We start from the raw sequence: 27277 nt of genomic DNA, 5'->3' as shown, positions 1-27277 counted from the left end.
AGTGTAAACTGGCAAATTAGTTATAATGTTACCAGGAAGAAACAAAGTATCTGTAAAGATCACCATTTAGTCCTCATAGGAAGTACAGCACTGCAATTACTCTGTAATTACTGTAATTTCTATTTAATTAGTAAACATACACAAGCGTGAAAACAGCACTGTAACACAAACATGAGGCCCCCCCACAGCCTACCCTGAGTGGGCCCCTCTCCTGCAGCACTGAGCAGGTGACTTTTAACACCTTTCATAATGAGGATATATCATTTCAAACACACAACAAAATTTAATAGACCACTTTAGAACGTTAAACACAGATTATGGAGTTAATTGTAATTAATAAATTTTATACTACTGGAGCTTTTTAACAAACTTTAAAGTGTCACAATCGCTGTCAAGGTGCTGAACCTGTGATGGCCATGATTGTGGGTGCTGTCTGGGTACTGTGTATTTGACTCCTCTTCAATCACTCATCGTTGCAGAGTACAGGATTTCATTAGCAGTTATTGTAAAAAGCCTACCTGCCCACTCAAATCAGACTGTTACTCAGATTGTCACCTGAGGCTGAAGCTGTTGGGGGCACTCCAGACTCTCCCTTACCTGACGCTGAAGTTCATTTCAGGAAAAAGTTTTGTTAACATGCTGGTTAAAATATAATTTTTATTGTAGCCTGCTGTTTTTATTCTTTAAATATTCTACATTTATGACTCTTTTGTTCTAACCTATTTTTCTCTGTATATTTTAAAGGATTTTAAAGATCTCTAACATTGTGTTTTATGGAGGATATTTTGGTCATAATTCAAATTAAAAGTCCAAGTAGAAAATCAAAAGACATAAAAAAGGTTATGATTTTACTACACTACTAGGAATAATCAGGCCATAATTAAACTAAAAAAGACAAAAGGAAATTGAAAAAAGCTAATTTAAAATGTGAAATGATAATTTGAAAATGTAAAGTGACCATGAAAAAAATTTAATTTAAAATGCAAAAGCTTAAATGGAAATGCTCAAACTGAAAACTTAAAAATTGTAAAGATGAAATTGAAAATGGCAATGGAAATAAGGGAAACAAATATTAAACTTAAAATGGGAAATGGAAAAGCTTAAATGGAAATACTTAAATGATTAAATATAACATTTACATTTGCACCATTTGACATTTGGCATTTCATATTTTATCTTTTCCATTATCCATTTGACATTTGGCTTTTCAAGTTGTATGTAAATGAGGAAGTGTGGCCCAAAAGCTGGTGGGACGGTCTGAAATGGCTGAGGTGCAGAGGCACCTCCAAACTAGAAGAGGAATCACACTGTGTTCTGGCGTCCACATTTGTGTTGAAGTTTTAAGTTAACAGCATCAGTGAGTTTGATTAGTTGTTCTGCTATATGTTAAGAGCTAGAACTGTAATTGGCTTCTAGCAATGGCAAAGCCAGAGCTAGTGTAACTGCTTAGACAGGCGCTGGAAGTTCTTGATAAAGAGGAAACTTCCAGTAATGGCCACCTTTCCCTCATCCATTTTATGAACAGCGAACACAACTCCAACTCCCACTCCTGGTCCTTCATCAACAAAAGCCTTTACAGTGGCCTGCCAAACTGTTGAAGGTAGGACAATACTGCGTGCAATATATATTTGTCATGGTAGGAGTTTGAGGAAATTTTTTCTATTATCAAGTTCCTCCTCTCAGTTTTGGCTAAGTTGCTAACTTACTAGCTAACATTACGTTGTAATATTAGCTAGCTAGCTAGTTGTATATTAGGCCAATTGTTAATTTACTGTCACAGGTAAGTTAGCGATACACACAGTTGCCAACTCCCCCCCCACTTAGGGTGACCATATTTTCAAACCCCCAAACATGAACGCATAAGTGTACATTACCGCATTTTCATGCACACCTGATATGCACTTATGCGCTGTTACTAAACTCAGACAAAACTGAAGTTATTGTGCTTGGCCCTAAACACCTTAGAGTCACAGCATCTAATGATATAGCTACTCTAGATGGCATTGCCCTGGCCTCCAGCACCACCATAAGGAATCTGGGAGTTATCTATGATCAGGATATGTCCTTCAACTCCCACATAAGACAAATTTCAAGGACTGCCTTTTTTCACTTACATAATATTGCAAAAATCAGGCACATCCTGTCTCAAAAAGATGCAGAAAAACTAGTCCACGCATATGTTAATTCTAGGCTGGATTATTGCAGTTCCTTAGTATCAGGCTGCCCTAACAAGTCTCTAAAGATATCCAGCTGATCCAGAATGCAGCTGCACGTGTACTCTGACAAAAACTGGAGAGATATTTCTCCCATTTTAGCTTTGCTGCATTGGCTTCCTGTAAAATACAGAATAGAATATAAAATCCTTCTCCTCACCTACAGAGCCCTTAATGGTCAAGCATCATCATATCTTAAGGAGCTTGTGGTACCCTGTTACCCCACTAGAACGATGTGCTCCAAAAGTAGAATGGGAGGCAGAGCCTTCAGCTTATCAGGCTGCTCTCCTGTAGAACCATCTTCCAGATTCGGTCCAGGGGGGGCAGACACCCTCTCTATATTTAAGAGTAGGCTTAAAACTTTCCTTTTGATAAAACTTATAGTTATGTATATATATATATATATATATATATGGTAGGGCCAACCAGGCTTGCCTTCAATCAGCCCTTAGTTATGCTGCTGTAGGCCTAGACTGCTGTGGGATTTTCCATTATGCACTAAGCTCCTCTCTTCTCCTCCACCTCTCCATCTGTCCAGCCTTCACACTTTCTCCGGCCATTATTGCTATTACTATTACTAGTCATCTCCATTATTATTATTATTATTATTATTATTATTATTGTTGTTGTTGTTATTGTTAGTATTGTTGTTATTATGGTTCCCTGTGTCTCCCCCCCTCCCACCCAACCAATCAAGGCAGATGGCTGCTCACCTACAGCCTGGTTCTGCTTAAGGTTTCTTCCCATTAAAGGGAAGTTTTTCCTTGCCACTGTTGCCATGTGCTTGCTCATGGGGGAATTGTTGGGTCTCTGTAAATTAAAGAGTACAGTCTAGACCTGCTTTATATGAAAAGTGTCCTGAGATAACTTTTAATTGAATAACTGAATTATGCATGCACCACAGGTGTTATAATTACTCAATTTAGGACCAAAAATACAGGACACAGACAAAAGTAGTTTAGGAAAGGCTTTAATGCAAGCAGTTTGGTTGATATCAGAGTCCAGTGCAGAGGCGGGGCAGAGAGTGGCAGACGGAGCAGGTGGAGCGGAGCACGTGAGGGGTTCCGTGTAGTAAGCAAGTTGGGGAATGGAGTTCTTAGCAGAGCTGGGCAGGTGATGAGTTGAGGATCCAAAACCAGAGACAGATGACGAAGATGAAGCTGTTCATGGCATACTGGGGTGAGAATGTGGTGCACAGGCAGACTCAGAATTAGCAAAAGCAAACTAGTATGAAGCTCAACAAATTAGAACTTGGCCTTGACGTTGGTACTGTGTGGTAGACTGAACGATCTGGCAGAGTCTTGATGGATGAGCCCAGGTTTTATGCTGCAGTGGCTTGTTAAATTGCTTAGATGATCAGCTGCGGGTGCACTGGTTGAGGAGTGGGAGAGGGTAACCAGGATGCCACACCCAGCATACACAGAGAGAGAGAGACAAATTGGGGACAAATCCACACACAAGGGAGGGGAAAAACGGAGGAGAGCACAGGGAATATGGGGGACCTAATCCATTCATAACAACCAATTAGCAGTGTCGCCAGATTAGATTGACAGTTTTCTGCACGATCTCGGTTAAAACCTGCTCGACTCATTAAAAAAAAAAAAGTACATTAATAACTTTTCCAGAAACCTGCATAAAAACATAGTCTAACAACATTAAATCTGCATCAAATAAGCAAGGAAAATGTTAAATATGCAATCCACAGATCACAGTAGAGTTAGAAAGCCATCCTATATACACACATTATAAAATGCACCTCTGGGGTTGTAGTACGTGTGAGCCACAATAAAATACCAAAATCTCATTTACATCTCACAGTAACAATTAAATGAATAAGCAGCAACAGTACAATAAATTTACTCACACACAAAACAGGTTATGGAGTAGCAGCACTTACCAATTCTGTTTAATGATTAATTCATGTAAATCCTAATTGTCGAGCCGCTGTTGAAACATAAACATGACACATAGATGTCCTTAAAGCCTTAAATTTTCTTAAAATGAATGTTAAATACAGTATATATTCGTCTAGTTCTTTTTTATCTTACTTTATATAAAATACATATGTCACCAACAAGAAAAATTTCACTTTCCTCACTTTTCTGAAATTAATATTGCTTGTTTGAGAGTAAACACTGAATGTTGTTGCAGAATCCCACACTGATGAGTCACAAGTTAAATAGACGATAAATTAGGCTGGTCAAACCACCAATCAGAACAGTTTGTACAGTACACAATTTTTAACCACAAACTGTACATATTATGTGTACAAAATGACAAATGAGTTAATTTGTTGAATACAGGCCACTTTCAAATTGAGTATAACAGTATAAAATCTAAAAATAGACTAAAAAATAGGCTAAAGTTATAGCTATACTGCACAAATGAGGTTACAAGGTGAATGCTTCTTGTTGAGCATACTTTAACTTACATAAATGATTAGTGTAGATAACAAATAAAGGCGAGTATTCAATAAAGTAAAATTGATAAGGCTTTTATAAGGACACCTGACGTTAGTGGCTAAAGTAACTTAGTGCCTAACTACCTACCTACTACCTAGAAGAAATTAAAAAAGGTAATGAAAAATGCATTTTCTGATATGCTCCTTTTAGTTTTTTTGGAAATCAGTAAAAACCTGAAACTGAAACTGAAAAACAGCAAGCAACAGCGGCAAGGAAAAACTCCCCTTTAACAGGAAGAAACCTCGAGCAGAACCGGGCTCTAAGTGGGCAGCCATCTACCTTGATCTGTTAAAAGGGAGTTTTTCCTTACTGCTAAGTGCTTGCTGGGTCTCTCTCTGTAAATTAAAGAGTATGGTCTCGATCTGCTCTGTGTGAAGAGTGCCCTGAGATGACTTTTTGGTGCTGATTTGGTGCTATATAAATAAAATTGAATTGAATTGAATCGAATGGAATAGTAAAGAAGTGCTAACTAAGGGTAAGACTTCCTTAAGCAGCCTAGTTGGGATGGGGTCTAAGAGACAGGTTGATGGTTTAGATGAAGAAATTGTTTAAGCTCAGGAATGTCAATTGGAGAAAAACAGTCTAAATATATATCACGTTTTACAGCTGTTTCTAAGGTTCCTGGGTTTGGAGATAAATTGGTCCCTGTTGAGGGCAGAAGGTGATGAATTTTGTCTCTAATAGTTAGAATTTTATCATTAAAGAAGCTCATGAAGTCATTACTAGTGAGAGCTATAGGAATACATGGATCAATAGAGTTATGACTCTTTGTCAGCCTGGCCAAAGTGCTGAAAAGGAACCTATACTGTCAGAAATAAGGGTGCAGTAGGAGTCCATTTCTGTCCCCGAAGGTACACTCTACACTAATGTACCCCCTAGGGCTAATTGTGGTAACTAACTAATTAAAGTAACTACGTGTACCTTTTCGAGAGCCAAATAGGTACATATGTTACCAAGCAGTAAAAAATACATATAGTAAGCTTTTTTATTTATATAGCACTTTTTAAAACACAGTTACAAAGCGCTTCACAGACACATGCAAAATTGAAACAGATAGATTAATAAAATAGACAAACATGACACAGAGAGAAATCAACCAAAGTGAAATAAAACAGGACATGGGAGGTCTATAGAAAGGCTTGTTTAAAACAGTCCAAGGATTCAACCAATCTAACAGATTGTGGAAGATTATTCCACAGAGTTGGGGCTAAGAATGCAAATGTGCAGTCACTTTTTGATTTGCGGTTTGTGCGGGGGATAGATAGAAGGCCAAGATTTGAGAATCGAAGAGGTCGTGAAGTGGAATAGGGAACAGGGAGCTCAGAAATTTAGCTAGGGGCGAGGTCATGGAGTGCTTTATATGTAATCAGCAGGATCTTGTAGTTTATTCTGAATTTTACCGGAAGCCAATGGAGGAATGCAAGAACAGGGGTAATGTGGGACCTACAGCTAGTTCTGGTTAGAAGTCTAGCTGCTGTATTTTGGATGAACTGTAAACGTTTTAGAGAACACTGACTGAGGCAGGTGTAGAAGGAGTTACAGTAGCCTAACCGGGAGAAAATGACTGTGTGCATTAATTGTTCAAGAACAGTAGGGAATATATTTTAACTGAAGAAAATATTTCTTAACTGAAGAAAACAGGACTTGACAAGCTTATTAACATGATGGTCAAATGTCATATACTGGTCGAAGATGATACAGAGATTCTTAGCAGTGGATTTAATGTTCGGGTGAAGTGGGCCAATAAACTGAGTAGCAGCAGTGACAAAGATTTCAGGACCAATTAAAAGAAGTTTTTTCAGGGTTTAGATGGAAAAATTTCGGGTCATCCACTCTTTGGTAGCAGCTAAACAATCATGGAGGGAGGATAGTTGGTTGAAGTTATTGGGTTTAGCAGAGAAATAGATCTGAGTATCATCGACATAACAGTGGTATGACATTTCATGAAAGTGGCTGAACAGCTGACCCAGAGGGAGCATGTACAGTGAAAACAGGATTGGCCTAAGGACAGAACCCTGAGGGACTCCGCATTGGAGGGGAGCTAAAGAGGATACATGATTATTAACACAGACATTAAAAAATCTATTTGTTAAGTATGAATGAAACCAGTTTAGAGCTGTACCAGAAATGCCCACCCAGTTGTGCAATCAATCACGTGGGATGGTATGGTCGATGGTATCAAATGCAGCAGTTAAGTCAAGTAGAATGAGAACGGAGCATTCACCTTTGTCAGCGTGCATGAGGATGTCATTTGTTACTCTTAATAGTGCTCTCTCAGTACTGTGTTTGTGACGAAAGCCGAATTCATCAAAGATTCTATGATCCTAAACCAGATTCAGGAGTTGGTCATTGACAGTTTTTTCCAGGATTTTGGATAGAAAAAGAAGTTCGGAGATCAGTCTATAATTCATGGGCTGGGATGAGAGAGGATTTTTTAGGGAGAGGCTGGACACTGGCGGTTTTAAAACAATCAGGTACAGTGCCAGAAGAGAGAGAATAATTAATAATGGAGAATAGAATGGGAATTAATACAGGTAGGACGGATTTGAGAAATTTCGTGAGGATCAAATCACATGAGCTGGAAGAGAGACGCATTTGGGCTACAGTGTTAAGAAGGCACTGGAGGGTAATCGGAGAAAATTCAGACAATAGAACAGGACAACTGGATGGAGTGGAGGGTAACACAGTAGAGGTATACTGTGATCTGAGACCATCAATCTTGCCAACAAAGAAAGATAGGAAGATTTCACAATCAGTAGAAGGTGAGGCAGGAATGGCAGGAGGAGAGGGATTTACAAGATGATTGATCGTAAAGAGAAACCTTTTATTATTTCTATTACTGTTAATTAAATCAGAAAAGGGTTAGGGTTAGGGTTAGGCCGTTTGTGCATCTTTAATAGCGTGATTCAGGTTAACCAGTAAATCCTTCATATGGAGATTATGGATTTCAAGATTGATCCCTTTCTTTGCTGTCTGATACTTTCATTGATCCAGGGAGTTGTGTTAGTAACTGGGACAGACCTGGAAATGAGTGGAGCAGAAAAATCAAGAGCTGATGTACATAAATCATTAATATTAGTGAAGTGAGGAGGGCAATTGACCAAATTAGAGAGGTAGCTTGAAAACAGGACAGCTGAATGTTCATTAAAGATGCGGGAGCGGATTTTACATTTCTGGATTATTGGAGGAGGTAACAGGTGTACATCGAAGATAATACATTTATGGTCAGAGGCAAACTCAATCATATTAAAAGAGTCCAAAGTCAAAACTAAATCAAGAGTGTGTCCACAGTTATGAGTAGGTCAAGAGACATGCTGCACAAGGTTAAAAGAATTGCAGATGTTTAAAAAGTCTAGGGCAAATGAGTTAGATGAGTTGTCAAAGTGGATGTTAAAATCACCAACTATAATAGCCCTGTCAAATTTGGCCACACGAGAGGACAACAGTTCTGAGAATTCATCTAGAACGCTGATAACTGAATTACGTGGTCGATAAATGGTTACACAGCAAACTGGGTTGTCACACACCATTTTAAATGAAAGAATTTCAAAACTGTTGAAGAAGCCAAAACTCAATGGGATACAAGTAAAGTTATTTCTTAAAAACAGTTGCAATGGCGACACCAAGGCCTGTTAGTCTAGGAGCATTCACAGCACCTTAGCTGGGTGGGCAGAGCTCCACTAGGGCGGCGCATTCCCCTGGGTTAAGTCAGGTCTCAGTGAGGAACAGGAAATCAAGATTGTGGGCTGTGATTAGGTCATTGAGAATGGAAGATTTGTTAGACACTGACTGAGTGTTTAAAAGAGCAAAGACAACAGAATTGAGTGGCTGAACTGAATTGGAATTACAAACTGTAATTAAATTATCAAGCCTAGCAGTTGACAACACAGGATGCTTAAGATGGTTGGTATATAATCTAGTTGTAGTAGTTCGATCCTAACAGGAATACTGTATGAGTCCAGGGAGGAACAGTAAGATGGATTGACTGTGAGTCAGGCAGCAGAAGCCTTACAAGATAGCAAAGTCAGTTCAATGTTGGTTGATAACAGGTGAGAGCCTTCCAGGCAAAACTTGATATCTGATATGGGTCTTGGGCATGGGTGTGGCAAAATGGCTTGAGGACACCCCCTACAAAATTTTAAAGTCAAAGCCCCAACCTTTAAATTTGACATAGATGTATGAAACTTAGTGGGCAGATGTAACATTGCCAGACTTGAAAAAAAGCCTCTAGTAGCCATACCCTAAGTCCAACAGGAAGTCAGCCATTTCTAATCAACTGTAAATTTTTTTCATAAAGTGAAGCCATGTTTGGTGTTGTACTTCAATGAATTCCCCCTAGAGATTTAACCCGAGCAACTTCAAATTTGGTAGGTGATATCTGACGACCATTGCGATACTATATTGCAAAGCTTTTTAGTTTTCATGGAACACCCATGACGAGGCATGCCGGTGGATTTTGCCCAAAACATGTTTGGGGCATTAAACAGGAAGTTGTTGTAACTCGACTTCACATTGTCCGATCTGCCCCATATATTTACAGCAAGATGATGTATAATTAGTGGGTGTTCTCTGGTGCCACATAGTGGAAAGAGGATATGATAGTTATTTCCTAAATGCAATGTCCAATATTCATAAAAATGTATATCCATGTCAGTTGCCCTCTGGCAAATGTACTACTGTATTAATATTTCACTTATGTAGTGTTGCGTAGGGCTACAGGAAGTGCTAAATGACACATAGTTCATCAAATTTATACACAATTTCTAAAAAGTCATCTCTAGCACCACATACTGCACACAGGAAATAATATTTTACCCATTCACAGAGTGTCCGATAATCCAAGCCGTGTCAACCAACCTTCAATAGCGATACTGTGGTAGAAACTCATATAACAATAGATATATATTCTCTTACACTATTGCCTTATTCATGTCTTTTGAGTCTCACATAGCCTTTGTATGAATTGAATAATATGTAGCCACTTGCTATTGCCAGACGAGAGTGCAACCTGATCCTTCCCAAGTCATGAACACCCAGTTAGTTCAGAGCAGGACACATAATCAATAGCCTGTCAAACATAAGTAAATAGTGGCTGCTCACATAACCACTATAAGATATAGGGAAAGACTGTGACAACACTAAGGACCAATAAAATTAATGGGAAGGGTCAGGAGAGGTATTCTCATCTATTGTAAATATGACACTGTACTGTCAGTCACTTTTCAGTTGCTCTGTACAGAATAACTCAGTTTTTTGCCATATTGCTAATTCAATTAAGACCTCATATTCCTCTGAAGACTTCGCCTCTGTACGTTTATTTCTACAATACCATGGCTGCCGCTCCCTCTGACGCACACAAAGAGCAAGGGCCTGGTCATCGTTGCCTCCAGCTTAAATTATTATTATTATTATTATTATTATTCTTAATCTCATCAATTGATGACATGAGGCTATATCCTATGGTGCGAATTCTCTACCCATAAGTCTGAAAGAATATATATAATCTCTGTAAACATTTGAGTACTGCATACTGTGCAGTACAGTGCTTGCATGTGTGTCTGTGTTTTCTTTCATTATTTCCAAACTTACTGTACCTTTCATAAATGAACATGTAAATATACTTTTAATCTCCAAGTTGAAAGCATTTAATCAGTAGCGTCAGCCAAACCACACAGACACACTTTAACAGAGAGCACAAATCTAAATAAAAAACTAAAATTTAAATAACTATATCAAGTCAGATGTAATTTTGTAATTGTATTTCATAACTCTCCGCACAAATATAAAGATCCTCTTACATACATGCGTACACACACTATACATGCCAACACAACCTGTATCTGAAGCAAAAAATACATATACTCACATGCAGACACAGACACACATACACACTCACATCTCCCTCCTTTAGCAGCACTTATTCTTCTCTCTTAATTAGCCTGGTATAGCAGTGGGGCTGATGTGATCAGAAGTGACAGGTACTGTGGACTGTTTGGACTGGATGCGATCCACTTGGCCCACTGCTGATCAAATCTCCAACAACAGACTATTAACTCCAAGCAAAGTGTGCCAAGTAGGTTAAAGGGGGCCTTGTCTAGTTTGATATCATTGATATCTCCATTTGTTGTCAGGGTGCAAAAAGACTCATCTTGCTTAGCAGTCGCTTGATAGCAAAAGCACATTTGTCACAGTCTCTCTCTCTCTCTCTCTCTCTCTCTCTCTCTCTCTCTCTCTCTATCCATCTATCTCTCCATTTATCTCTATCTCTTCCACCAAGACAAATCAGCTCATTGTGTCACTTGACTTCACATTTCATGGACCAACAGACTTGCTCTATTTTTCCTCCTAAATAAGTACATCTAGTTTTTTCTTTCTCTGTGTGACACAACAGGTTTTCACATGTTTTCACAACTTCAAAAGACTGGAATGTACTACAATACACTTGAATATATACTACAATATAATGCATCACACACAATAATTTTGCAATGAAGACTATCTTATGAAATGTATAATGTTCAATGTTTTTTAATCATTCATATCCTTGTGAATTTATGATGATGTGGTTTGTGATGGTGTAGTATTTCTATTGTATTCTATCAGAAGATGTTTTTTGGTCATCCTCGTTTTCATTGCATTAACATTGATCTTGGATGATTGGATATGCATCTAATAGTGTGTGAAAGACAATGCTGCACCCACAAAATTTGTTTGTATCCTAATTTGCCTGGCCAAATACATACATACAGTCCAGGAAGTGTGTCTTGAAGTGCAATGTATCATATGGTATATAAGTTAGCTGGCTCATAACCAGGATCTGCAGCTGTGTGTGGACCTTTTCCAACTAAAGCTATGAAAATTACTGTTTGCGCTTGCATTTGTGCCAAGACTTGGTCTAAGCAGAACAATTTCATGCCAAAATGTTAATTGCACTGTTCTGGTCTGCAATAACACAACCTCAACCACACTACACCAACCAGTTTGTTTCGAGCTATGAATCATCCCAAACCAGTGTTACAAGAAAGACTTAATGCACTCTCGAAAATAGAGCAGTATTATTAACGACCCCTGTACGGTACTACTACTCAAATAAATTCAAGAGGAGCAAAGCCTGAAACTAGGTATATCTGCCATGATTAGGTGTGACTTGCTGTTGCAGTAGACTCTCCATTGTAAGGTGCACCAGTCCATGCACACATTTTACAGTGTCCTTCTCCCACAGTTCTGCTGTTAGACCATCAAGTGGAATCCCAAGTTTTCACTCATACATACATTTGGAATTGCTGTGTAATTCCACATTGCAAATGCATGAAATCATTACCATTTTTATCCTTTTCTCTGCAAAGACCCAATTTTCTCATGAAGATGAATAATCTAATCTGTATTAGATTTTAAACAATGAAACATACTAGCATGTATGAAAGGAAATCAGACAAGCATTGAGTGCACTTATGTGGGGAATGTTTTTTTTTACAGCTACAAAATAATCAATAAAGAGCAGGAAACAATGTCAATGATAACACACTCTAAATGGCAGTTGGAGATGGATAGCTCAATCTAAAGCTATAGGGGCTTTTGTAAGGTCCAGGAAGCGACGGCTGGAAGAGGGTGAACAGAATTAGACATATTTCTTTAGATTAGAAAAATTCCAGGCCAAAAATAACACCATTCATCAGTGTAGAATAGAGAACATAGTATGTGATGATGCAAGACAGATTGCAAACTTCAGCTCTAACTTTTATAAAAATTTATATAGTTCTCAATATTGCAAGGATAGTACTGTCTCATTTCTGGAGTCCTTAATCAATCAACACTGCTGACCGAGAATTTTGTTATAGGCCAATTTCTCTTAAGGAAATAGTAGACTCAATTAATAGTTTAAAGAACAATAAATCTCCTGGAGTGGATGGGCTTACATCAGAGTTCTATAAATCCTTCTCTGAAGAACTGGCTCCTTTCCTTTCTTTTGTGAAAATATTGCTAAAGGTGTTCTCCCTCCCACTTTAACACGGGGCCTAATAACCCTTATTCCTTAACCTAAGAAAGATTTCTCACGTATTGATAATTGGCAAATGATTAGCCTTCTAAATAATAACTACAAAATTTTAGCTACTTCGTTAAGTGTATAAAAAATGTTTTGGACGGTATCATAGATGAAACACAGTCTGGATTTATGAGGAACAGGCATATCTCTAACAATATTCGGCTTGTACTTGATATATTGGATTACCCAGAGTTAGTTGATAATGAAAGTTTCATCCATTTCCTGGACTACTACAAAGCTTTTGATTCAAGAGAACATAATTTTATCTTTAAAATACTATATAAATTTGGTTTTGGCAACTTTTTTGCAGAACAATTAAAACTTTATGCACCAATGGAAATAGCTCAATGAAGTTAAAAAATGGCACATCCCCTAGGTTAGTTAAAATGTGGCATATGTCAGGGCTGCCCTATCAGTCCTTATTTATTTTGCTATCTACCCAATTATTAGCTGATCATATCATAGCTAGTGGTTTGAAAGGTATGTTAATCATTGATAGAGAAGTCATTTTTATTCATATAGTGCCAAATCACAACAAAAGTCATCTCAGGACACTTTTCACATAGAGCAGGTCAAGACCGTACTCTTTAATTTACAGAGATCCAACCATTCCCCCATGAGCAAGCACTTGGCGACAGCGGTAAGGAAAAACTCCCCTTTAACGGGTAGAAACCTCAAGCAGAACCCAGAACCATTAAGGGCTTTGTAAGTTAGAAGAAGGATTTTAAATTCTATTCTAGATTTTTCAGGAAGCCAATGTAGCGAAGCTAAAATGGGAGAAATGTGATCTCTTTTTCTAGTTTTACTCAGTACATGTGCAGCTGCATTCTGGACCAGCTGGAGAGTCTTTAGAGACTTGTTAGAGCAGTCTGATAATAAGGAATTGCAATAATCCAGCCTAGAAGTAACAAATGCGTGGACTAATTTTTCTGCATCTTGTTGGGACAGGATGTGCCTGATTTTTGCGATATTTTGTAAGTGAAAAAAGGCAGTCCTTGAGATTTGATTTATGTGGGAGTTAAAGGACATATCCTGATCAAAGATAACTCCCAGATTCTTTACGGTGGTGCTGGAGGCCAGTGTAATGCCATCCAGAGTAGCAATATCATTAGATAATGTGTTTCTAAGGTGTTTAGGGCCGAGCACAATAACTTCAGTTTTATCTGAGTTTAGTAGTAGAAAATTGCAGGTCATCCAAGTCTTTATGTCCTTAAGGCATGCTTGGAGTTTATTTAACTGATTGGTTTCATCTGGCTTCATTGATAAATATAATTGGGTATCATCTGCATAACAATCAAAATTTATGGAGTGTTTCCTAATAATATTACCTAAAGGAAGCATATACATGGTGAATAGTATTGGTCCAAGTACAGAACCTTGTGGGACTCCGTGTATAACTTTTGCCTTCATAGAGGACACATCATTAACATGTACAAACTGAAATCACTCTGATAAATAGGACTTAAACCAGCTTAATGTTCCTTTAATGCCAATTAAATGTTCCAGTCTCTGCAAAAGGATTTGATCAGGATTTGGTTATGTCAGGATTTACAGCTGTTTCTAAGGTGCCTGTGTTTGGGGAAAAATCGGTGCCTGGGCAGGAGGTGGTGAATTTTGCCACTAATAGTTAGAATTTTATCATTAAAGAAGCTCATAAAGTCATTACTACTGAGAGCTATAGGAATACATGGATCAATAGAGTTATGGCTCTTTGTCAGCCTGGCCAAAGTGCTGGGAACATAGGGCTGTTTTCATTCTCTTCTATTAATGCTGAGTAATAGGCAGCTCTGGCATTACAGAGGGCCTTCCTATGTTTTAAGACTATCTTGCCAGACTAAGCGAGATTCTTCCACTTTGGTGGAACGCCAAATCCTTTCAAATTTTCGTGATGTTTGCTTTAATTTGCGGGTTTGGGAGTTATAGCATGGAGCTAACCTCTTATGTTTTATTATCTTCCTTTTTAAGGGGGTGACGGAGTCGCATGTTATTCGTAATGAGCCTGTGGCACTATCAACAAGATTATCAATTTGGGAGGGACTGAAGTTAACATAAGAGTCCTCTGTAGTATTGAGACATGGCATTGAATTCAGTACTGTTGGAATTGCTTCCTTAAATTTAGCTACAGCACTATCAGATAGACATCTACTGAAGACATTTTTGTCTAATGGTGTGTACCATCCAGTAATAGAAATTCAAAAGTTATTAAAAAATGATCTGATAAAATAGGATTTTATGGAAAAATTACTAAATGTTCAATTTCAATCCCATAAATCGGAACAAGGTCGAGGGTGTGGTTAAGACAGTGAGTGGGATTATTTACACACTAAGAGAAGCCAATTGAGTCTAATAATGAGATAAACGCAGTGCTGAGACTATCATTATCGACGTCCACATGAATATTAAAATCACCTACTATAATTACTTTATCTGTACTAAGGACTAAGTTTAATAAAAACTGAGAATTCAGATAGGAATTCAGAGTACGGGCGAGGAGGATGGTACACTATAACAAATAGAACTGGCTGTAAAGTTTTCCAGTTTAGGTGAGGGATATTAAGAACAAGGCTTTCAAATGAGTTATAATTAAATTTAGGTCTAGGGTGGATGATTAGGCTTGAGTTGAAAATGGCTGCAACTCTACCTCCTTGGCCAGTGTCTCGTGGAATGTGGGTATTAATATGACTGGGGGGAGTGGATTCATTTGGGCTAACATATTCTTCATGACACAGCCAGACAGTAAGACAAAATAATTCAATATGATGATCTGAAATTAAATCGTTTACTAATACAGCTTTAGATGACAGAGATCTAATGTTCAAGAGTCCACATTTAGTTCTCTTATTTTGTTGTACTATTACAGTAGTGGTTTTAATTTTTATTAGATTTTTATGAATGAATCCTCTTCTGTTTACTTTCGATTTAATTGATTTAAGTGGTTGGGGGACAGACACAGTCTCTATGTGGTTTTGGGTGGGTAACTACTCTAATGGAAGCGCAGAGAAGCGTGTAGGACTGCAGCTCTGCCTCCTGGTCTCAACTCTGGGTTGTCATGGTTTTGGTCTACTAATAAACGTGGCCATATTTGGCCAGGGGCCCAGAGAAAACTACGGAGTCCGACATTGTTTTTGCATATGTACACACCGACTCAACATTAATTTTGGTGACCTCCGATTAGCATAATCAGGAGTCGTTACCGCTGACATGGATGACAATCGTGCCATATTTATGTTTATCCTTAGCCAGCAGTTTTAAATTTGATTCTGTGTCGCCCGCTCTGGCCCCAGGAATACATTTAACTATGGCTGCTGGTGTCGCTAACTTCACGTTTCTGACTATGGAGCTGCCAATAATCAGAGTTGGTTTCTCAGCAGGTGTGTTGCTCAGGGGGGAGAACCTGTTAGAAACATGAACTGGTTGGTGATGAACCGTGGGCTTCTGCTTAGGGCCATACTTCACCCAGCCACCCTGGCTTCCCGGCTACTCGGGAACTACCGGGGGAGTAGGAGCTACGCGAAGTCGGCCCGCACCGGATACTGGGAGCTGGCTAACTACATTAGCTACTGATTGTTTTTCCATGATGTGGAGCCGCACTTTGAATTCACTGAGCCTCGCCTCCAGCACTGCAAATAAACTACACTTATTACACGTACCTTTTTCACTAAAGGAGGCAGAGGAATAATAACGCATAATAATAAACATTTGACACACCGAGCAAGAGAGAGCAGGGGAACGAGAGGGAGAGAGAGAAGCCATCGCTAACTGCTTAGTTTAAGTTAGCTGCCAATACTAGCTGTAGAGCTAAAATAACTAACAACTGTGTGATTAGCGAGAAAAGTCGCTAAGAGAGAAAGCACTGAGAGTGCTTGTGTAGAACCAGCGAAAGTTTAAATATACAGCAGGTATTTATCCACAGTAATGTGAAATATAGCAAAATCAACTGAGTTAAGAGCAGCAACAACGCTATCAGTAAACACAGTCGGCAACCGGAAATGACACAATACGCTTACCGTAGTACGTCAGCATGTCAGCCAAACTCAAAGGAATCTTCCCTTTCAATGAACAACATCAACTATTGTGTATATTGCAATACAGCACCACTATGCATAATCAAAACCCATATTTATAAAAACATCTAAGAAATACACTTAAGAATGCTCTAAAGAACCGATTTAGAAGTAAAAACCCCAAGTGTTCAAAATAAAATAAAAAAATGATTAATGAAATAATTATAAAATGAATGAGCATATGAATAAGCTAAAGCTTAAGCTAAAATATCTAAATTAACTAACAATTTGTAAAATAATTGAATAAATTATTACAATCCACCTGATTGTTATGAAATGTAATTTTTATTTGTATTTTATTTTAAAATGTCCCTTTTCCAAAATCTGTTTTTATTTTGTAATGGCATTTTTTCTAAACAACAGTTTTATTTCATGTCAGGTTTTATTTCATAATGACACTTTTCATATTTCATACTGTCATATTTCATTATGTCATTTTTTACTTCATAATGTTATCTCATGACAGTTGTCATGAGACGGCTTCTCACCGTCAGCCAATAACTGGCCAGTAACTGGCCCTGTCTCTTAAGCTATCAAGCTCAACAACTGCTGCCTGATTTAGCTCATTGGACCTATTAGCTAGAGGAACAACAATGTCAACTAAGGCTGTTGTTGTAAGACAGAAACTGACAAAGCATGCTTGTGTATATATTCAAAACCTATATTTCATATATTTTGGTGTACTTTATAAATACTTAAAATGACTATTCTTTTTTATTACATAAGGGAACAACCTTAAACACAAACATAAGGTCACACAATAATAATACATACATAACATATAACAACAAAATTAACAATAGCACCAGCCGCAAACATCATACAGAACAAAAACAAAACAAAACAAAAACATAAAACAAAACATAAAATAAGGAAGTGGCTATTGGTACGGATTCCTGTTTTTTGTTGGTACAGAATTAATATGCATGCTCATTAGTACTGATTGTACAAGATCATGTGATCAAATTCAAATTTTTCAAAATGGAGGAACATTCTTGCTTGCAATCCTTCCCATGGTTTGAGCCTGCATGTGGATGTCAGACAGAAGTCCATGCAGATGTTCATGGACATCAGCAGTTGACGAAATGTACAACATGTAGTCCATTCCAGCAAAGCAGAGGGGGATGTTTACTATGGATTTGAAAACTGCTAAACATCCCAGTTGTGTTTCTCCCTATTATCTAAAGGGCTGCACCAAGGTTTTGCGCCAGAAAAATGGAGGAAAAGCAGCACCACTAAAAATTGTGTATTTGGGCTCATGCAATATGTATTTTAAGGTATTCTTGTTTAGAGGCACAAAATGTGGGATTAGGGAATGGAAATGCACACAAATACCCCCAGCACCTGATTTATCACAGCAGCACTGTTTTATCAGACACTGAGGGAAAGAGTCTGAGACTGGGTTGCACCAACAAAGATTCATTTAATCTAAGATTAGTTCTAATCAGAGTTTAGCAAAACTAGGTTTAAAATGAGTAAATCCAGATTTAGAATTAAGCAGAGCTCTGTTGCACAGTATGGAGATGCTGTCTTATCCAAATTAAAATAAATAAATAAATAAGGCTAAATAAACAAAAATAAATACATTTGCATGCTGTCTGGACCTAGTAAGTACAAAAGGGTGGGGGGGGGGGGGACCATTATAAACATTAACTTTTGGCTGCTCTGTATTAACATATAAACAGTCTGTGTAAACATTACATTGTTTGCTAACTATCTAAAAAGTTACTCGTGATGACTACTTTGTGGAATCCAGCAACTGTTTCCCCTGTTGGAGAGAACCGGATGTACAGGTTCTTCAGACTTACTGTTGCCCTAGGCACCCTGCTGACAATTCGACAGACAGTGGAATCCACCCCCTGGAAACATCCAGTGGCATAAAATCTCAGGGCCATGAAGAGTTGGAGCACTGGTGGTACAGCTGCATTTCTCTCACTGCAATGTTTGACAGTTGGTCCAATCTTCCTGTTCAGCTCCATAACAGTTTCCTTGCTGAACCAGTATCTTGAAAAAATTCATTCATCATAAAATTCATTTGGGTTGAGTGTGTCCCTTAACTTTCTTTGAGGAACTTGATTATTTTGCTCTATCCATCTTAAAAAGGCAGCGATTTTTAAAGTTAAACCTCCTCAATTGTAAGTTTAAAGTTAATATTGGGTCACATTTTAAATTGAGTTTAAACTTTTGGTGTAACAGAATTAAATTCTTGGTTTAGAGTAAAAGCTCAACTGATGTTTAAAGAGAGGTTTAAATTTAATCTTTCTTAATTCTAAGGTAGTTTTAAAGTTTGGTGTAACATGATTTAAAGTTAAACCATGATTTAATTGGGTTTAAAGATTAATCCTTGTTGGTGCGTCCCGGCCTAAGGGAGATAGAAAGATAGACAGGCGGGGTAAGAGAAAGAGAGAGACATAGTTTCAAAGAAGCATTTCAAAATGACTTCAATGGAGCTCTCTGCTCGGCAACACAACATGAGACAAAAGAGCAAGAATACAACAGTCTGTTATTTTTCACACAACTTTCCTTTCGGTCCCTTCAGGTCCTTCCTGCTTATTTATCCTGACTTTTAACAGCTCACAGCAGCTCCAGTCCAGTGTGATATGATTGAAGCAGCCGGTTATACTGTAGTTAATAATTAGACCGTTATATTATCTATTTACAAAAACAATTGTGTTAAACATTTCACCAAAAATTGACCAAAGATTTTCATAACTCATTCAATCACTGATCTTTTTGTTGAGTTGACAACAACTGATGACAACTTTCCAGAAATGTGCAACGTACTTCAAAACAGTCAGACATCAGATCTTAGCTGTGTTTTATGTGAATCCAATGTACTGTGGCTGGGTTGATCATCATCATCATCAATTTAGTAAATACCCTGCTAAATTTTAAAAATGTGGTAATGCAAATGTTTGCGCTCCTTACAGTAGTTTGTGTCAGTCTCAGTAAATATCACCAAGGTCAAATATGTAATTTGACCTTATGGAAGGTAGGCAAGACAGGAAAAGGCTGGAGAGCTATGGAAGCCTGTAGATTGAAACTTGCTTTATGAAGACAATTCATCATAGTGATGGATGGAGTCATGTAAAAGGTACAGCAAACACATGTCTTAACCTAAAAGATAATCATTTTTTAGGTTAAGACATGTGTTTGCTGAAAGATAATCATCTTTTAGGTTAAGACATGTGTTTGCTGTACCTTTTACATGACCACAAGAATAAGAAAAAAGAAAAAAAAGGTATGTCAAAATATCTGAAAAAGGGTATATGAGTATAAATTTTCACGGCAAAACAAAACAAACTCAAAGCTCTAACACTTTCTTTTACAGTTTTCCCGCATTTGACTGTGACAGAAGAAACCCTTTTTAATCACATCCTCTCAGGTTTGAAGATAGAGTTTACTTTCACCTAATAAGATTAGTGTTGTGGGAGCTTCTTTCAACATGAGCATCAGCTCTATACCCTATCATGGTGAATGCCACAATTAGCTGCAGAGCTGCTGTCAGGTATTACTGACATCTGCAGTGAGAAATTAGACTAAACTACCAAATAAATGGACAGGAGCCGTGTGCTCCCATGTAGGACTTGTTCCCCCGTTCATCCCCTCCTTCCTCATTGCCTCCACTTTCTTTCTCTCACCTTGTCCTCCCCTCTCCCGCACTTCCCTTCACCTCTCACTCACCTCATTTGCCTCCCCTTTACCTTCCTGCTGCCTCCCGATTATCTCCCATATGCTCTCCCTTTGTCTCCCCCATTGCGCTCCTTCGCCCTGGCCTAACCGACCAGTGTCTACTCCTCAGTTATTGGATAATTTGGCTTTCTCCCATGTGTGTCTCAGCTAATTAAATGTGGTGTACACTGTCTAGGGAATGTCACAATTGATTTTTCTTTCTACAACGAAGTGGGGATCCATTTAATTTGAGATAGGGCCCACCCCTCATCTCCCCCCAAAACACACATACACACATACACACAGCAACAGATACACACTCACTCACATACACTTCCTCATGCTTCTATCCAAAGAGAATCCTCCACACTACATTCACTCTGTATCAACTCTATCTTGATATCAAGTCCAACCTTCTACTTCACAACTATCCCTGAACCATGCTGACGTTATAATATGCTTTCACAGTCAAGTGTGCTGGTATTGTCCAGGATAGAGGTGCCCTACATCCATCCATCCATCCATCCATTTAAAGATATATTAAAAAACAAAACAACAAACAAACAGAAGAATAAAAAGTAAACCAGACCAAATAGGGTACAAAGCCAGTCCTGGGGCAAATTTTGTGTTTAAAGTGCTTAATATGTTTAATATTAAATAAATAAAAAAGGTATGAAAAAATAATAATATGAATGAAGTGTGTAAAATGTATAAATGAACCAGCAATTAAACCATGTTGAGCCCTCACACAGCTTGGCATCACAGGGCAAGTGAAAACAAGGGCCAGTCTATCCATCACTGAAGCCACAAAGCCACCAGGCTGCTTGGGATCAAGAAGGAAGGTCCATGGGAGACAGACGCTGGGAGCCAAGTCGTCGTTGGGGTTGCCTGGGTGTCTGACTTTTTTAAAAAAAAAATCATTCTCATTTTTTCTGATTCCTTAATTTTTCAGATATAATTATTTCTTTATAGACATTTCTTTATAATTCACTTTTTATTGCTTTTTAAGAAATAGTAACAGCTTACAAAACAAAGACATAAACAGAAAAGATAACAACAATAAAACTTAGAAAGCAGGGAAAAAGACAGGGATGAGAGAAAAAAGAAAAAAATAATTAAGTAAATTTATACACAGGGTAAGCTTTGGCATCACCTCATCATAATGCTATCACTTATGTACCATTGTGACAGTAATATACATAGTAAGTATGACTATCACACCTATATCAAAATGATACTTACAACCAGGGTCAATATTACTGGACACATAGCTGCTACTGCCATGTATAATATTAATGGCAAATAGGGCAAACATCACATTACATAGCTACCATTCCTATTTAATAAGTATGACCATCTCTCCCATAAACTAATAACACCTTATTGGACAAACATTGTCATCATCATATAGTTACCATTCATATGTCATAATGCAAGTAACATACCCAGCAAACATCGGCATTCACCTAACACCACCACGACATCATATACCACATTACTATCAGGAACTTATAATGAAAATAAAATGACATACAATACAGGCCATCTCTCACAGTTCTTGATAGTAACATCTTACATATATTAACTGTGTCAAATTCTCTCTAGTTAGCCATTCACTATTGTATTCATGTAGGGTCCCCATATTTTCAAAAATACCCCCTGCCTGTTATTCAATTTAAGTTAATTGTTAATAATTGGCTATTTTGGTCATTTCTCCCCAACACTTGTTAAAAAGGATATTTTTTGTTTTCCAGTGTCTGAGGCTTGAAAGCTTGAAAGGGGAAAAGTTCCGTAAGTTCCCTTTCAATTGAGAGCCATCCTGTAGCTTGATCTTCTGCAGTATATTAAGAGAAAAAGCATAGTGGTACCAGTCCATTCTTGGTAGACTGAGACCCCCATTCTCATTAGCAGCACATAATGTTGTTCTATTAAAAGACATTGTTTTGCCTGCCATAGAAAATAATTTACAGCCTTATTAAAACTTGTTAGTAGTAGGAAAGGGAAACTCAAAGGTAGAGATATGTAACATAGTTTATTTGTGGAACTGTTGTCAGGAGGTAGAGCAGGTTGTCCACTAATCGAAAGATTGGCGGTTCGATTCCTGGCTCCTCCAGTCCACATATCGAAGTGTCCTTGGGCAAGATACTAAACCCCAATCATGCTAAACCCTCATGCGTACTGAACAATATCTGAGGCCCTATCTTCAATGTGATGACCATTTTTGTCCCTTTTGTGGTCAAAGATAAGCAGGCTCCATGCCGCCAAAGACTGATGTAGTACTCCTTAACTTGATCATAACCGTAATGAAGGCTTATGGTGCTAAGCTCAAGTGTCAATCCTTTAGGCAATGCGTATGTCTCGGTTCTCCAGGACTGACATCTTACATTGGCCAAATAGATGGGGGATGGCTCTATGGGCATAGGGTAATCTTTTGACCGCACTGTGTGATTAGTCAGGTGATGCCTTGTCTATGACTGATACAAAGATATAGGACCATATGGCAAATCATCTAAAATAGGGTGAAGCTTCTCATTGTATTGTTTTTTCTTTTTATTAACTGTCTGTTGTGTGCTTGTGGCCATGAGTGCATAAAAGTAGATGACTCTCCTTTGGTTGATTTTTTGTTTGATTTTGGTTCGATCCCCGGCTGGACCTAGAAATACAAAAGTATATTGTATTTATTTATCGGGACAGTGTACAGTTTTTAACATAAATGATGCACTGCACTGGAGTTAGCTCAAAGCTAATTTACATCTGCAGTCCCCCACAATCAAAACATACGCAGCACAACAACAAACAGTACAAAGCAAAAAACACACAGAACACATTATACAAAATACAAAATACAAAGCTACACACAATAGCACATCACATACACCCACAATGTCAACTAGAAATTAATAATGTAAACTGTCAAATAAAAAGCAAGACTACCTGCACTAATCAGAAGACCATAGATGAAATTTAGATTCAGTGGTTACAGAGCTGAGTGGTTTTTAGTAGATTTTTTAATTTGGTTTTGAATGTATTGATGGAACTGCAGCTCTTCATATCATCAGGTAGGACACTCCACTGAGTTGTGGCTTTCACAGAGAAAGCTGACTGCCCAAATGCAGTGTGTCAAAATGGTATGGTACAATCTTATATAGAGGATATTCTGGAGGATCTAATAGAACTTACCAAGCGAGTGTACACAAAGTCACATAGTGGAGGAGGGGCCAAACCATTTAAAATTTTATAAACAAGGCACAAATTTGAGAATAATCTAAAATTCTCAAAACTCAGTAAATTGTATTTATCCAGTACCCTACAGTGATGGAAATGCATTTGCTTTTTGTCCAGAATTTTTAGAGTTTGTTTTTATAGTTTGAGTTTGACTCAAGAGGTTTTAAGCTGTCTTAAGCTATCTTGGCTGCTTCCAAAGAGAGACAGTTTCTAATGTCTAAAGTCATAAATTCATAAAGTTGTACTTTATGGTTTTAACCGTTTTTTTAAACATGTTTGTTAAAGTTCAAATTTGGATCCAGTGTTACACCAAGATATTTAAAATCAGTAACTCTTTTCACCTTTGATGAGAATATCAGCATTATGAGGTTGTACCATGGTTTAGAGAAAAACATACCTTTTATCTTGTTTACATTTAGACTCAGACATGGTTGATCAAGCCGATGTGTGATCCTTTCCAATGCAATTGTTAGCTTAGCAGCAGCTAACTCAGCCGTTTTTGCATGTGTGTACACAATGGTGTCATCTGCATACATTTGTGGTTCAACAACTTTCTCAGCAACTTTTGAGAGTACTGGCAGTATACTTAGTGGTCTGTAGTTACTGGCTTCAAGGCGGTCTCCAGATTTAAAAATAGGCGTGACAATGGCACATTTCCAGTCATCAAGAAAGGAGCTGTGTTTAAAAGACGAGTTAATTAAATGAGCAATAGGAGGAGTTAAAATATCTTTGTGTGACTTAACAAACATGGTGTGAAATTAGAAAGCATCTCCACTTTTGGAGCTTTATAAGGAGCTGATGATTTTATTTACTTGTAACTCATTAGTCTCTCTAACTCATAGATGCTACTTGGCCTGTAGCATCTATAGGAACAATATCCAGTTTCCTTTTTGTAATTTTTTTTCTTAACTCATATACAGACTCAAGAAAAAAGTGATTGAAGACAGAAGCAACTGTAAAATGATCTTTAATTAACTTAACTACTTTGAGTTTAAAATCTCTTAAAAATGTTGGGTTCCTCCTTGTGAGATTATCAGAGCAGGCTATTGGCTAGGGGCAGACAATAACCATGTCTTCCCTTTTTTCGAACTTGATCAAATACCCAATTACATGTGACCTTTGTTACTTCCAGTGTCCTGATGATGGTTGATAGGGCAGCCGACTTAAGATTGGTTATAGTTTTCTGTCGTTTCTTCTCTTTTTTTTGGTCTGGGATCATAGGGTTCTTCCATAACTATTTCTCCTGTTACCTGTTAAGACATAATCAGGCTTATCTATGTTTTCTAGTTCACAGATATCAATATACTGTGGCCAGATATCAATATACTTTAGTCACTGTGGCCATTGCTTTTTTAACCATTGCTTCGATCACTGGAAACACACAGCATGCTCCCGGTCATTTATGTTGTTTCCTTGGATTAGTGCATCCAGCCCTGCTGCTGAAAAGATTTCTTCTGTAACATGCTTTCCTGCTACATGCGTCAACAGAGCTTTAATACCACCAAGGGCCAACTTGAATCTTGCTGTACTTTCCTCCAGGGTCAGTATCCACTTGTTGGCACCTGCTGTGAGTTCCAGAAGTCTTTCTGCCAGTCCCACCATGTCCATGAATGTCCATGGCTCATAATGATCACGACCTCATCTTGTCATTAAAGGACACATTGATCTATCCCCTGACTTCTCTTCATCTTAATAGAGCGCTACCAAGTGATTCACACTCTGACTAGGAATAGGTACTGTACATCTTAGTCTGAGTTTTGTACAGTACTCTATATGCTGAGCCACATCTAAGACAATTTTCTATCACAACAGACAATAAAGTTTTTTGAATCTGACTCAGTGCACCTCTTCTATGATTCTTCTTAATTCCATACAATTCCTTCCTGTTGGGTATGCATCACTCTCTTCCTTTGTTCTTCATTCTATGTGCTTCTGTAATTCTTGCAGTTTCCTTTGCACTAGTTCTTTGCTTAACTGCATTCTTTTTATTGTCTCAACATACTCGTTTCGTGAGGCCTCTTTATGTAGTTGTGACTGTAATATCTCACCGTTCTTATCTGCCAGTCTTCTTGATTTTTCCATATCTTCTATTCTCCCTTTTTATTTTTCTCGCTGTCTCTTTTTGGCTTGTTTCTTGCTTTCCATTTTTAGCGTGCCATGTACCAGTCTTTCAGTGAATCTCTCGTTATCACCACTATCGTCATCACTCTCACTGCTTCTATCCTCACATACTTTTGCCTCACACAAATATAATAATAATTATTTCCACATAAATAAATGAAAAAGTCTAATGTTTTTGTCTCATTTATTTAATTGGGTTCCAATCTGATTATATTTAAGTCATATTTATGCAGAAACAGAGAAAATTCTAAAGGGTTAACAAACTTTCAGGAGCGCTGTTAGTCAACCTTAACTTCAATCCACTCCTACAAACTGTAGAGGACAACCTTCAATACTGGATGAATCAACCGATATCTCTCACAGGCAGAATTGCAACAATTAAAATGACTATACTTCCTATGATAAATTATCTACTCTCCATGATCCTGATCAAGCCCCCACCATCCTGGTTCAAATCCCTAAACTTATTTATCTCAAAATTCTATTGGAAAAACAAAACAATCAGAATCAAACTAGCCACTTTACAAAACCCAAAAACTCAAGGATGTCTGGAAGCACCAAACTTCCTCCATTACTTCATTGCCCATCAACTACAATACATCCACAAATGAACTAATCCCAATCAATCTGACAACTCATGGATAGACATAAAATAAACAATATGCAAAGAAATCCATATTTCAGATCTACCATTCATAAGCCGTTCCACACCACCCTTGTTTCAAAAACCCAATGATAGCTACAACTCCGACAGCCTGGTGGGAGTTTCACCAAATAACTAACACCACAATTGCACCTACCATACACACTCCCATCTGGAACATCCCTGATTTCTTAATTGACAGGAAACCAATAAACTTACCATTATGGATTTCAAATATATCTTTCATAATGACAGTCTGATCACATTCCCTCATTCGGTTCAGAAGTACAGCATTGGGGAGAATCATTTTCTAGAATTTCTATAGGTCAAGTCCTCTATTCAAACCAAGATCAATATCAAATCAGCTAACTTGGAATTACCACCATTACCATCAAATCTAATCATCACAACTAAAAAAAACCAAATTCCAACAACATTTCCAACATCAACCCAAACAACACATCCAGTAGAATACTCTCCACGGCCTTAATCATCACCAAGAAAACTATCCTCATGAACTGGAAATCAAGGATCACAATCAATATAATTTGGAAAAATCTACTTATTGAAAACATATCAATGGAAAATTTATCTGCCTCCATCAAAAACAAAAACTATGATTTTGACATAATCTGGCATCCGGTCATCAATAGTCTTAATTCTTAATTTCCACACAAATTATACTCCTAACTTCTTTTTGCCTGTCAATCATCCACAATAATAGTCACACGTCATTGCCTAAACACATATCTGTCATTGACATGCACACACATGCACCCAACAACATACCAAACACACACACTTTTAGGCTTCCCCAAGCTTCCTCTAAACTA

At 37.8% G+C, this 27277-nt stretch overlaps 1 protein-coding gene across 1 annotated transcript in view; it reads left to right on the top strand.

Annotated features, from left to right (window-relative positions):
- Positions 1 to 1299: 1299 nt before the first annotated feature.
- dtx3l1 (deltex E3 ubiquitin ligase 3L1) overlaps positions 1300 to 27277 on the top strand; it is a 38003-nt gene continuing 12025 nt past the window's right edge. The window contains exon 1 of the mRNA XM_044338895.1: positions 1300 to 1600. The gene's annotated coding sequence lies outside the window, so the exon portion shown is untranslated. The remainder of the gene's footprint in view (positions 1601 to 27277) is intronic.

Source organism: Thunnus albacares, chromosome 21 (genome assembly GCF_914725855.1).
Source record: "Thunnus albacares chromosome 21, fThuAlb1.1, whole genome shotgun sequence".
NCBI lineage: Eukaryota > Metazoa > Chordata > Actinopteri > Scombriformes > Scombridae > Thunnus > Thunnus albacares.
Note: the sequence above shows the minus strand (reverse complement) of the source record. Positions and strands in the feature narration are given on the sequence as shown.